This window comes from Bos javanicus, chromosome 22, assembly GCF_032452875.1.
Source record: "Bos javanicus breed banteng chromosome 22, ARS-OSU_banteng_1.0, whole genome shotgun sequence".
NCBI lineage: Eukaryota > Metazoa > Chordata > Mammalia > Artiodactyla > Bovidae > Bos > Bos javanicus.
The window spans coordinates 49,329,053-49,342,502 of record NC_083889.1 but is presented as its reverse complement, the minus strand read 5'-3'; the positions used below and the strand labels follow the sequence as shown (position 1 = coordinate 49,342,502).

Here is a 13,450-nt window from a genome sequence, read left to right as displayed (position 1 = left end):
GTCTCCCACACTGCAGGTGGCTTCTTTACCATCTGAACCACCAGGGAAGCCCCAGAATAATTACAGGTTTATTTTTTTTTAAAGTTGTAAAGACAGCAAAGAGAATTCCCATACACCCGTCGCTCAGTTCAGGTTCCCCTAATGTTATCTTATAGTGACGTGATGTCAAAATTAAGAAACTGAAAATCAGTACATTACTTTTAACTAAATTCCAGATCTGACTCACAGTTCACCAGCTTTTCCATTCACATTCTTTTTCTGTTCCAAGATCTCATGCAGGACACATTACTTTTAGTTGTCATGTCTCCCTAATGTCCTATGGTCTGTGACAGTTTTTGAATCTTCCCTTGTTTTTATGACCTTGACAATCTGGAGGAGTATTAGCCAAGGGGTAGAATGGGGCGATGATTTTATCAAAGTTTCCCCCAATTTTATCAATGTTTCCCTCAGTAAAATTTTATGCTGAGGTAAGAGATCTAAAGACTGAGGAAAGTAGTAACATATGGTAACAGCAAAGTTAATCTCTTACAACACATTCTAAAAGTGCAGGAGAAACAGCTTTACTTGTGCATTCCACCCAACACTTGAAAGAATTACGATTACTCCTCAAATTATTCCAAAAAATTGAAGAGGAGGCAGACTTCCTAATGTACATAAAGCCAATACTACCCTGATACTAAAGACAGATAATATCACTAGCAATCTACAGACCGATATGCTTTATGAAAATAGATGTAAAAATCCTTAATGAAATACTAGAAAGATGAAAACAGCAGGACATTAAGAGGATGAGATACCACAACCAAGTGGGATTTAGCCCAGGAATACAACGGTGGTTTGATATATGCAAATCAATTAAAGTAACACAATACATTAATAGAATGAAGGGGAGGCGGTGAGCCTATGATTGATACAGAAGAAGCATCTGACAAAATCCAACATCCTTTTGTGAAAAACACTTGCTAAACCAGGAACAGAACTTCCTCAATAGGGCATGGTAAAGAGCATTAATTACAAAAACTCACAGCTGACATGGGCTTCCCAGATGGCTCAGTGAGTAAAGAATCCACCAGCAATGCAAGAAACATGAGTTTGACCCCGGGACGGGAAGATCCCCTGGAGGAGGGCATGGAAAGACACTCCAGTATTCCTGCCTGCAGAATCCCAAGGACAGAGGAGCCTGGAGGGCTACAGGGCCCATAAGGTCGCAGAGTCAGACACGACTGAAGCAACTAACAGTTAACACATGCTCAATGGTGAAAAGACTGAAAGCTTTCCCCCTAAAACCAGAAACAAAACAAAGATCTCTGTTTTCACAACTTAAGCACTGTGCTGAAGTTCTAGCCAGAAGAATTAAGACAAAAAAATTAAAAAGCATCCAAGTTGGAAAGGAAGAAGTAAAATTATCGTTATTGACAGATGATATGACCCAATAAATAGTAAATCCTAAAGAACTGACAAATAAATACTACTGGAATTAATAAGCTAGCAAAGTTATAGAATACAACATTAACACAAAAATTACTTGTATTGCTGCACACTAGCAATAATAATCAAATATGATATTAACAAAACAATTTCACTCAAAATAGCACTAAAAAAAGTAAAATGCTAAGGAATCAATTTAAGCCAAAAAGGCAAACAACTTCCTCAAAGCAAATTACAAAACATTGCTGGAAAAAATAAAATTAAAAAAGACCTAATAAATGCAAAGACATCCTGGAGTCAGGGATTAGAACACTTAATATTGTGAAGATGGCAATATCCTCCAAAAGGGGCAATTGTCAACATAATCCCTACAAGATCTAATGATCTTCTTTGCATTAGAGCAAATATCAATTCTAAAATTTATGTGTAACTGCAAGGAATCCTAAATGACCAAAACGATCTTGAAAAAAACAGAATTCACACATCTGACTTTAAAACTACTATGTAAAATAATCAAAATACTGTGATACAGGCATAAGGAAAGATATATATACCAATGCAGTGGAACTATGAGTCCAGAAATAAAATCTCACACTTATGCTCAACTGATATTCAACAAGTAGGCCAAACCCAGTCAACAGCCAAAGAATTTGTTGAAAGACCATTACTAGAAAGACTAATGGTCTTTCAACAAATTGTGCTGAGACAACTGAATATTCACGTACCAAGGAATGAAGCTGGATCCTTGCTTCACATCACATACAAAAATTATCTCAAAATAAGTATAAGAGTTCAATATAAGAGTTTAAACCATAAAACTCTTAGAAGTAAACACAGGGGTAAATCTTCATGACCTTGAAATTGGCAAGAGATGTTCATCTGACATCAAAAGAATAAGCAACAAAGGAATAGATAAATTGGACTTCAATATTTAAAACTTTTGTGCCAAATACATTATCAAGAAAGTGAAAAGACAACCCATAGAATGGAAGAAAAGATTTGCAAATCAGAGCTGATAAGGATCAAGTATTCATAATATTTAAGAACGCCTACAACTCAACAACAACAAAGAAACCTGATTCAAAAACGGGCAAAGTGGCCAAAATAGCTCAGGTGGGAGAGCGTCAGACGGAAAAAATGGGCAAAGTACTTCAACAGGCATTTCTCCAGTGAAGACGTTCAAGTAGCCAAGAAGTACATGAAAAAATGTTCAACACAGATAGCCATTAGGGAAATAAAAATCAAAACTACAGTAAGATACCAACCATACCTACTAGGATGATCAAAACCAAAAAACTGTAAAGGTAGCACTAGCAAGGATATGGATAAACCGAATGAACACTGCCGACAGGAATGTAAAACAATACAACAGCTATAGAAAACAGTTCGAAGGCTCCTCAAAAAATTTATAAGAAAAAGTTAAACAGAATTACCTCAACCCAGAAGTTCCACTTCAAGGAACGTAACCAAAAGAATTGAAAACAGATATTCAAACACTTGTACACAAATGTTCAAAGCATACTCAATACAATATTGAGTATGTTTTGAATATTTGAATACAATATTCAAAAGAGGAAAACCCCAAAGGTTCATCAACACATGAATGGATAAACAAAATGTGGCTATATTCATACAATGCAGTTATTATTCAACCACAGAAAGGAATGAAGTACTGAGACATGTTACAGCTGTGGATGAACCTTTACAACAATACGCCAGGCAAAAAAACCCCAACAGAAAAGGTCACATATTCTATGATTCTATTACTATGAAACATTCAGAATAGGTAAATCCATACACAGAAAGCTGCAGAACGGTTGCCAGGAGCTTGGGGGAGGGAGAAGTAGCGAGTAACTGCTTAATGGATATAGGGTTTCGTCGTGAGGTGATAAAAATTTCTTGGAACTAAAGGAGGTGATGGCTGCACAACACTGCTAATCTACTACATGATTAATGGTTAATTTGTGGTATATGAATTTTACCATTTTTTTAATTGGGGGGTGGGGGGGGAAGGTCCAAGAGGGAATGCCTCTTGGATAACTTAAGCACTCAGCCTAGTAGGGCTTATAAAAGCAAAGTTTAAAGGAAATAATATCTCTAATGAAGGTCAACTCAAGTGCATTAAAATAGTAAAATTTTAGAGTTCAATTTAAAAACACACATGGACTTCTACTGTCATTTTCAAAATTTCAAATTAACTATGCCCAAATATAACTATAACTTTGGGAAAATCATTTGCCTAGAGAAAATATAAACTTAAACTAAGATAATAATGGCAATGAAAATTCATTTTACTCTCTATAAAAGACTATTAACAAAGTGCAAAAGGTGTAGCCATCTTGTTATGGACAAGACAGTGAAGGTACATTACTCATTCCATGTTCCAAAGTGAGTTCTACCAGTGGTATGCAGAATTTATGGCCAGTCTAATGATACAGTAGTTACCAATCGCTGAATATCAGTATGAAATAGACACTTATTATCCTGAAATTTTACAGCCATATTGTCCTTATTTTACAGATGAGGAAAGGGGCTTAGAGAGGTCCCCAAGGCCATTCGACTGGTACTTGGTAGAAAAGGGGTTCAAGCATTCAAATCCCAACTCTGCCAACATACCTGTGAGATCTTGGTCAAGTTATTTAACTTCTCCCAACCTCAATTTCCTTATCTGTAAAAGGGAAATGGTTGTTGTAAGAGTTAAACAATAATCCTGTCCACAAAATGGAATAATATAAAGCTCTACAAAAAATACGTAGAGGGAATTTACTGGCGATCCAGTGGTTAGGGCTCAGGCACTCTTACTACCAGGGCCCTGGGTTCAATCCCTGTTTAGGGAACTAAGATCTCTCAAGCCGCACGATGAAGATAAAAAGTAGAAAGTCCTTTATCCCAAAGGATGCCTGCAAAGTATTTAGGGGTGCTGTACCTGCAACTTATTTTCAAATGGTTCCACAAAATACATACCACATCTACAAGGCAAAATAATAACAACTGTTGACTCTAGATGGATAAAGAAGTATTCATTTTACTATACTCTCAACTTTTTAATACACTTGAATTTTTTTTTCTAGTTAAAAAGCAGAAGAAAACTAAGAAGCATTTCCTTTCCTATATGGAACTCAGTACATTGTCAAGTGATAAAAGCAAAGTGTGAGTGTGTGTGTGTCTGTCTGTCCGTCCCTGGAGGAATACGTAAGAAACAGAAAATATTACTTTTTGGCAGGTAACTGACTTTCTGAAGGATAAAGGTAGAAGAAAGATTTTTCACTATGTCACTATCCTAGCTCTACCACTGTCCCACTATTTTGTTACCTTTGGTAACTTTCAAATTAAACCATAACATCTTGTCTTTTCGTAATACACAGTACTGTATAGCCTATTAGCTTAATTAAAAACTACCCCAAAGCCTAAAAAAAGTTCACTGTAACGACAGATCCCATAAGGTTACAATTCTGAAACAAATACTTGTACCCAATCTTCCTTATTTAAAACACACACACACACTGGGGAAAAAAACAAATTTGGAGCTTCAAGTAAAATCCACCTAATAATTAGTACGACATGTGAGTTCCTGTATACCAGCAGTCTATTACTGTCCATAACCGTGACAGAAACAACATAAATAATTTGGTAAGAAACCAACTTACCTCAATCACTTCAAACAAGTGGTTCATTCTACCAGATTCCTCGTCTATTAAGTCTCACTACTGTACAACAGAATAGTAAAACACTGTGCTCAACAACCAAAATATTTTGAGCATAAAAGGATTTCCTTTATAGTTCCTAAATTCTGTATCAATTTCCTTTATATTAAAAAACACATTACCACTAGAAAATGGATAATTGCAATATACAAAACCCAAATTTTGACAGCATCAAGGAGAAAAACAGCAAATTCCTAGTCTAATAAATACAAGCTTACATAAACCTTTTAAGGTTTAATGAGACAAGAAAATTACAGAACACTGCCAATGAACCTCACTCCGTACACTAACAAAGCGTTTAGAACAAGAAGATGTTACTGATAATTAAAACACGTAGACTAATTTAAAGGCTTCATTGAAAAGACAAGAGTAAGGAAAAACTGAGGCCAACATGACATGGACGAGTCATCTGGGACTCAAAAAGAGCCTCTACAAACAGCCCCTAACTACTTCCTCAACAAAAACGATCCCGAGCGCTAACAGTGCAATAAGAGGAAGTGAGACGCAAACCGTCTAAGAAGAGAGAATTAAGCAAACGAATGACACTCAGTTAAAAACAACTATAACCCTCGTCAATAGGATCCCAGGAAGGTTGGCGGGCGCTCCAACGTTTGGCTCTAATCTGCAGAACCTCACACCTCGCCTTCCGCCCCTCCCCTCCACCAGCGGCATGGGAGGAGTCCCGGGAGAGCCCCGCCCCACCTCGCCCGAAAGAGAGCCGGGCGGGTGCAAGAGGGAGGTGGCACGAGGCCGAGGGAGGAGAGAGCCCGCCCAGGTGACTGGAGCTAGAGGCGGAGACACAGAATGGGAAGGGGGCCGCCGTAGGGCAAAGAAGATGGAGACCACCCCCCCACACACACCCTCCACCCCGTACAGAACTAAGACTACGAGGACTGGGAAGTAAAAAGTGATGAGCGGAATGAGAGGGGCCCCTCCCCCAGACAGGGGCGGGCACACCCTTGCCCCCCACTCCGGGCGGAAGAGTTACTCTTGGGAAGCGTCTTTTGCGGACTGGAGGAAGAACGTGGAGGCCCCGCCCCCGAGCCCAAAATCTGGAGGAGTAAAAGTCTAGTCAGGCCCTGGACCAAGCCTCCCGGGAGGCCCGGCCCGGCCCGCCCCCTCCCAGCCGGCGGCCCAGGCAGGTGCCGCCCCTCCCCCAGCCCGGCGCCCACTCTCCCGCCCGCCCGACCACGCGTCCAGTCTCCCCGCGCCCCTCTCAAAGAGGCGTCCCCCTTCCTTCCCCACTCACCTTCCGGGCGGCTCCGCCGCTCCCCCCTGACCCCGCCAGCGGCCACAGTTCACACACACCGCCTCAGGTCCCGCACTCACTCTCCCTCACTCACACACAGCGCGACCACGGCTCCGGAGCGGCCCACATATTATGCGTCACTCGCGTGCTACGTGCCCTGCGCGCGCGCGCGCGCGCGCGCTCCTCCCGACTTGGCGCGAGGACCGCAGGCAGGAGGCGGGAGGAGAACACCAGGGCGAGCCCCGGCGCCGCCTGGGAAATAAAGTTCCGCCCCTAGGGGCGGGACCCACCGAGTCGTGGTTGGCGCGCCCCGCGCGTTGACTTCTGGGGTTTGTAGTTTTAGTATAAACGCGAGCTGCTACGTACTTATTGGCTGCTCAGGAAGACGGAAGCGAAAAGTGAGGCTCGATCCTCCCAGACCAACACCGGAACTGCTGGGTACCTTCTCAGTACTTTATTCGGCCCTGTGTGACATGTAGAAGTCTTTTAGTCTCCCATTTGCTCCATTGGACCTAGAACATACCAGGTTCTAAGAAAATATTTCCTAAAGCGTGTGAGAAATCACGGCACTCGTTAAACAAAAGGCTTTGGTTTTTGTCTTTCTGTTCAAGACCTAGCCTGTAGAATCAATAAAAATTCATCCTAGGTATTATATGTGAAGCAGAGAAAAGGAAAGAATCAAAAGGAAATAGATTAAGGCAGAGCTGACTTCGGACGTCATCTAATTTCTTTATTTTGCAGCTGGGAAAAGTGAGACCGAGAGAGTGAGTGACTTGACTAACATCACACAACCAATTAGCAACAGAACCAAAACGACTCCTGACTCCGACTCGGGGATTCCTTTTTGGAAACGTGAAAGGTAAGCCCCACAGCTGAGCATACTCTCTCCCTAAGGAGGTCCTACTGCTGCTGCTGCTGCTAAGTCGCTTCAGTCGTGTCCGACTCTGTGCGACCCCATAGACAGCAGCCCACCAGGCTCCCCCGTCCCTGGGATTCTCCAGGCAAGAACACTGGAGTGAGTTGCCATTTCCTTCTCCATTGCGTGAAAGTGAAAAGTGAAAGTGAAGTCGCTCAGTCGCGACCGACTCGTGGCGACCCCATGGACTGTAGCCCACCAGGCTCCTCCATCCATTGGATTTTCTAGGCAAGAGTACTGGAGTGGCTTGCCATTGCCTTCCCCTACCCAGCCTTTATTCCTAGGAGTCCTAAGTTCCTACGCATTTTAATGGCGTCCTCACAGCAATTTCACATGGGAAACATGGGACACAGCAAGCTTGCTGCCATGCTCAGGTTCCATAGCTGGTAAGAAGCTAGCCAGAGCCTGGATGCTGGGTCTCCTAGTTCTGTTGCTCACAGGACCCCATTACCCGCCTTTAAGAAGAGACGTCCCTCCTTCACTTAGGTGTGTAACTTTAAACAGCTGATGCTCAGGCACAAAATTCTAGAATGTTGGGTGGCAGCAGGCAGACATGTCACCTTTCTGCAATGCCACACAGTTCTGTTCTCTGTGCTTCTGGGATTTTGCCTATCTCAGTAATAGCCACTAGCATTTCCTTTGACTTCATAGCTCTGAGCCAAGTGTTTTACCCACACGTTTTCATATAACCCTCACTGCGACCCTCACAGGGTAGGTACAGTTAGCCACCTCCACAGAGGAGAAATCTGAGCCCAGACTGGTTCCCCACGGAATGGTGCCTAGGTTTGTGGGTGCAGAGGCTGGACCAATAATTTTCCTACATCCGTCTTCCAGCACTCCTTCAGCTGACTTTCCTGTTGTGATTCCGTGGACCATGAACCAAAAATGCATGAGCATGGAGCATTCAAGCCTTAGATACCCTCCCTCTATCCATGATCCAGCCAGTGCCCTGCAGCTTCCCCGCTGACTGGGGTCCTGAAAGGCCGACCTCTTGTGGGAACCCAGGTTCCCAGCTCCTCTATGCCTGTCACAGCCTCAGCCTGCCACCAGATGGCGCTGCTTATCTTCAGAAAATCAGCCTGGAGTGCTGGGTAAATGATGGGGAATAAGGGGTATATCCCAGAGGGCCTTTGGAGAAGCCAGGGCCCAGGGGGCTGCCGAAGCAGAATAGGAGCTATACAGAGCCTATCTAGCAACTGCTTCCTCCATAATCTGTTCTGTAATGCCTGCGGCCCCCCTATCTCTACCAAAGCTCCCCACGTACGCAGCCACACACCTGCAGGCACTCCTAGACTCCCCTGGGCTGCACACACATTTCATGCACACTCACTGACACATTTCATAGGTCAAGCACAGGTGCCAGAGACTCAAGGACTCCCGTGCACCGGCACCAATCCTCATAGCGAGCCTTTTCACATTTAAGTACATGCGAACACAAAGCTACAAATAATCGGGCTCACACTCTCAGCTTGGCCTGGCACATCACGCCTGAGTCACTGGAAAAAGAGATTCCTTGGCCTCTTTGGAAGAACGTTTCTGCTCTGCCTGTGCCTGTCTTCCACTGTGGTACACCTCAAAAATAAGCATCCAAAGGGCAAGAAGTCATGCTTGCAGGGCTGCCCAGTGGCAGAGGGAGGGCAAGAGCAGCTCAGCACCGAGTCCCACAGACTTAGATATGCTCCATCCGTCCTTCCTCTCCACACATGCCCATGCACTGGGCTAGAAAAAAATTGATAACATCAAGTCCTCTGCATTTTGGCATTCTTCTCCCTTTTCCCTTGTCTCCCCTAGCCCTCCCTTTTCCCTTTTCCACGTCCCCTTCTCTCCCATTACATGCTTCCGTGTTCACTGGACCCAGGTGCTCCCATAACCCACTCCCACCCTGGTGCCATCACAACTCCTGTGCCGCCTCCTCTCCCCCACATTTCTTCCCACTCTGCTGTTGGTTGAACAAGACTACTGCAAGTGTCCAGGAGTAACAGGTCCAAGCTCCGGAAACGCCAACCTCAGCCAAAAGGGAATTTGAATCATTCCCTGGGTGCCTTCCTCCTTCCTGGGAGCCCCCTACAGCCCCCTAGAAAGATGGAACACTGCCCTCATTTGCAAAGGTGGTGTGCAAAGCAAGCACCCCTGCATGACTGCATCCAAGTCCACTAATTCCATTTCACAGAGTGAAAACCAACGAGGCTGCACCTCATCCAGTGGTCACAGACACTGCAGTCTACAGAAGTCAGCCCCCTGCCCCTGCCTCCAGCCCACAGAGTCAGTTAAGAAATGAAACAGCAACCCCCCCTTCAAGCCTTGCCATAACTCCCATGTAACCAGGTCCCCAGCCAGAATGGGGAGCTCCCTGCAATATTTAAGACAGACTTCTCTATTTTTAGTTCTTCATCTGAAATTAAAATGGAATTGGACATGCTATATTTTATCTAGCAACCCCACCTCGGAACCACTGCTCAGCCACAGACCACCCCCAGGACTCCCCTTGGTGATTCCCCTGGTCTCGCTTAAATCATCTGCAAAATAGTTAGGAACAGCTGCCTCCCAGTGGGTCTCGTTAAAGGTTAGACCGGCCAGGCAGTCAAGGCTGCCTTATCCAAAAGCTCATCTGGGTGATACCAGGTTCAAAGTCCTCCGTTGTCTCTTGAATGCTGTCACTGATGGTCACAGATAAGAAAAGTTTCTTTTCCTCTTCATTGGGAAGTTTGCAGGAGATTGGTCATCAGCTGAGTCTAGCTTTGGAGGTCCACAGCCCCATGTCCTAACTCTGCTGCTCCCATTGCCCGAATGTGGGACCTTGACCTTCACCTCTCAAGCATCAGTTTCTCCAGCTGGAGAAAGGGAATAGTGCCTCCTTCCAGCCTTGCTATGGGGACCAAGCGTGATCATGCCTGTGAAGTGCTCAGCTTGGGGCCTGGTGCACAGGAAGTGCTAGCTAAGTGGTGGCTATTTCTATCGAAATTTTTCTTGGCCTCCGGCTGTCCCTGCTGCCATCCTGCAGGACCACATCAGCCCTGGTTGATTTCTGTTTGCTCCCGGTATTACTGCCTGCTGGAAGAGCTCAAGCTTTTCTCATCAAAATGAGAAATGAGCTCCTTTCCAGAAAAATCCTAAGGCACATTTCCAGACGCACTGGGAAGCAGTGGAGTAACCATCCTTAGGGATCATCTGTCCCTCTCTGGCCCAGCACAGAACTCTGAGTGGGTCAGAGGGTGGATTTAAGAGGATCGGCTCCTAGGCCTCCTCATGCCTGAAAAGGCTGCCATCGATCAAGGGTGAGGGCGGTCAAGGCCATGTCGCTGTCCCCAAACCAGCCTGTCGACCCTGCCTCCCTGCAGAGATGAAGCCTGCATCTGGAATCCTGCCCAGGGCACACTTACTCCTTTCCCTGGGCTCCTCTGGCTGGATGGCTATGTCACAATCAAAGTAGAGGCCACGGGGATGGCCAGAGATTATGTCCCCGGGCCACCTTCACAAAGGACCTGCCCAGCACCCACACGGGCTAGAGCATGCAAAGGCCCAAACTCTGCCCTCCAGGTGCTCCCGAGACCTGTCAGATCCCCAAGCCTGGCTGCCCGTCGTCATCCTTCCTGACTCCTGGGGCTCTGCTCTTCCCAGAGGCGGTGCTCCAGGTAAGAGTTCAAGGTTGGCAAATAGGTACAGGCGAGGTAGGGAGAAAGCAGCCCCGGCCTCTTTTGCCTTAGGTTTCTAGAATTGTAAATCCTTCGGAAAAGAAACAACAGCAAAGTCAGCATTGAGGAGAGACACTGTTGCTCTTTTGACAATGCGTGTTTGTAGCTATGAGACTTCTACAGGATTCAGGACTCTCTGGCCTTCAAGTTATCACTTGAAGGTACTCTGCGGACTGCTCAGGGAGACCTCGATGAAGACTCAGGTCAGGTAAAGCTTCCCACCCCATCAGTTCCTTCACTGGGAGGGGAGGCTAGGAGCAGAATGACTTTGTTTGATGAGCGGAAGCTGGTCTGATCCCCAATTCAGAGAGACCCACCACCACCACCTGGAGTAATCACCAACTGCCCCACCCCCAAGCTCAGCGGCGATGAACCTGGACCCCAAAGAGATACTGGCAGATGTGGGCAGGAGCTCAGTTAGACCTGGGAGCCAAAGCCATCAAGGTATGTGGGGCCGGGGCCGGGGGAGGGTGCCGTGTGCTTCGAAGTGCAGAGGATGTCCCGGGCTCTTACCATGAGGCACTTCCTCTTCATTCCTTCAGAGGTAGGGGGTGTCTCTCCATGAAAAGTCACATGATGTTCCTGGGGGGAGCCCCTCGGCCCACCTCCTGCTTCACCAGCCCAGACTTGTCACAGGGGGCCTTTTGTGAAGTCACAAAGCTGGCTGCCTCCTGCCAGGACCAGAGACCAGGACAGCCAGGGACTACTGGGCAAGACTTGGGGGGATGGAAGTCTTCATTCAGAAATGCCCTTTGGACTATTGACAGGGGTCTGGAGGGGTTCAGGTTGTAGGGAATGAGGGACTCTGTTGGAGACCCAGGAAAGCAGGTAGTGTCTCAGATCCTGGTCATTGCCAGAAAATGAGAACAGCTGGGGCTGTTTGGCTGTGGGTTTATCCCTCAAGGGCCACGGGTAGTGGGGAAGGAACATAGGCCACAGCTGAGTGCATACAGAGGTTCTGATCACTGATGTTCTGGGGGTTTCGTGGCAAAGAAGTTAAGACCTCCGTCTGAATGGGGGACCAGATCGGCGCAATCCATCCATGATCATCTGCTTATCGATTCCACCTGCTTCTTGGGCAATGCAGCCAAATTCTGCTGCGTTAATAAGCAGCCTCGATGGCCTTGGCAGGCACCTTCGCCTGTGGGTCTGCTCTGAGGTAGAAGACTGTCAGAAGAAATGCAAGTCCCCAGTGTTCACTCTCTCCAGAGTCTTGACATTCCTGCCCCCAGAGGAGCCAACCCAGGAGAGGAAACGGGAGAGAGGAGAAAGCCTCACTCCAAGAAGTGTGGGAAGTCAGCCACTATTGTCAGAGGTCACGGTGGGTACCGGGAGGGTGGGGGAGCCACTTGCCAGGAGCCCTGTTCTAAAAACTGATGAATGAGGTCTTTTTCCATGAAGGATTCCTGTGCCTAGCCCTATAACCGAGTCCCTTGGACTGAGAGGCTGCAGCACCCAGTGGAGACGACAGGTCCTGTCTGCAAGGGCCCACAGTCTAGGACCTGGGTGACCGAGCCTGGCTGCCCTCTTACAGAGAGGGCAAAGGTCCCAGAAAATGGGGCAGCCGGGAATCAGGGGCCCCGCCTCCCAGGCCAAGGCCTTACATTTCCCTGAAGATAAGAACAGACTAGAATCTTGAGGGCTTTTAACAGTTAAACCCAGAAAGCTTCACACCACCGCTGAGCGCCTGCAAGTCTGGGTCTTGGGGTCGCTCATTCTTTGGAGAGTCGCTCTTCCCCACGTGGCTCCTCTCTTGGCCATTTTTGTTGCTGCATTCAAGTCAGGCCTCCAGAGGGAACCTCCTGCTGTCCGCTCCATGAAGCCCATGGGGTGCTGTGGGGATAGACCTGGCCTGAGGGGTGAGTGACTACAGGGTGACTCTGGGCGAGTATCCCCACCCATTCCTCATAACTTTACTAGATCCATGGTTTTCAAATTTTGGTAGCATTATTTCAGCACAGAATTTTTTTTTTAACCCAGTTAAATCATGTCCTGTTCATTAAGTAGGTAAAGGAACCATATTGGAAGTTGCAGGCAATAGTGTACCAGAGTCCCTACCAATTCTGAGGAACCCCCTACAATTCCAATAAACTAAGTTTTGGAAAAACACAAGCCACATGACTTCCAGACCCTTCCAGGTTTGGCCTGCCCGTGAAGCTTCAGAGCCCAGGCTTCAAGGAGGATGAGAACAGGAAATGCCATGTTTAGTGGCCACCTCGAAGTCCTGCCCCGAGTAGACTCCCCACAACCACTTCAGGTTTCTGGTTCTGACTTATTTACAGCTGCCTGTGCATCCCCAGCCCCTCTTACCTGACCTTCTGCGAACTTTGCTTCTCCATTGCAGGCTCTAAAGTCAGCATCCAACCCTCTGTGGCACAAAGCCCACATAGGAGTCCTAAGTCAGGAACACACCAGGCACCTTTCTGTAGCTGAGGTCAGTAGGCAGCAAACAGGAGACTCT

At 46.6% G+C, this 13,450-nt stretch overlaps 2 protein-coding genes across 6 annotated transcripts in view; one reads left to right on the top strand and one right to left on the bottom strand.

The window, feature by feature from the left end:
• The window catches only part of DCAF1 (DDB1 and CUL4 associated factor 1), an 89,611-nt gene extending 82,783 nt beyond the window's left edge, over nucleotides 1-6,828 (bottom strand). For 2 of the 5 annotated variants that reach the window (XM_061397481.1, XM_061397485.1), the window contains exon 1: nucleotides 6,382-6,471. The gene's annotated coding sequence lies outside the window, so the exon portion shown is untranslated. Of the gene's footprint in view, nucleotides 1-4,044; nucleotides 4,097-5,075; nucleotides 5,425-6,381; nucleotides 6,472-6,747 lie in introns of those variants that run through there. The other 3 variants (XM_061397482.1, XM_061397484.1, XM_061397483.1) reach the window with 3 other exon arrangements.
• Nucleotides 6,829-10,754: 3,926 nt separating this feature from the next.
• Nucleotides 10,755-13,450, top strand: part of RAD54L2 (RAD54 like 2) — a 109,976-nt gene continuing 107,280 nt past the window's right edge. Inside the window, exon 1 of the mRNA XM_061397489.1 lies at nucleotides 10,755-11,433. The gene's annotated coding sequence lies outside the window, so the exon portion shown is untranslated. The remainder of the gene's footprint in view (nucleotides 11,434-13,450) is intronic.